Below are 322 nucleotides of genomic sequence, written 5' to 3'. Positions count from 1 at the left end.
AATAAAGGAGATCATACAACATAAACAATCCATGCCTGCTGTAGATGCATGCAGCTTTTCATTTTTGTTACGAAGCAGCACCAGAATAGTAAAACTGCTTGTTTACTCAGATTTCACCATGACAAGAACTGGTTACCCATGGACCATTTTCTAAAAGCTTTTGATGTAAATAACTAATATTAATATCAGGAGCTTTATATAACCATTTATAACTCAGAGCTGTATACATCTAGATTTGAGATGAACAAATACAGCATTAAGAAATCTCACAAAGGAATGACACTGATGCATGTATACAGTTGGATACCTGTAGAGGCAAAAT

The sequence above is a fragment of the Orycteropus afer genome, unplaced genomic scaffold (genome assembly GCF_000298275.1).
Source record: "Orycteropus afer afer isolate SDZICR_OR568_19922 unplaced genomic scaffold, OryAfe1.0 scaffold00213, whole genome shotgun sequence".
In the NCBI taxonomy this organism is placed as follows: Eukaryota; Metazoa; Chordata; class Mammalia; order Tubulidentata; family Orycteropodidae; genus Orycteropus; species Orycteropus afer.
This window is presented reverse-complemented; position numbering follows the sequence as displayed.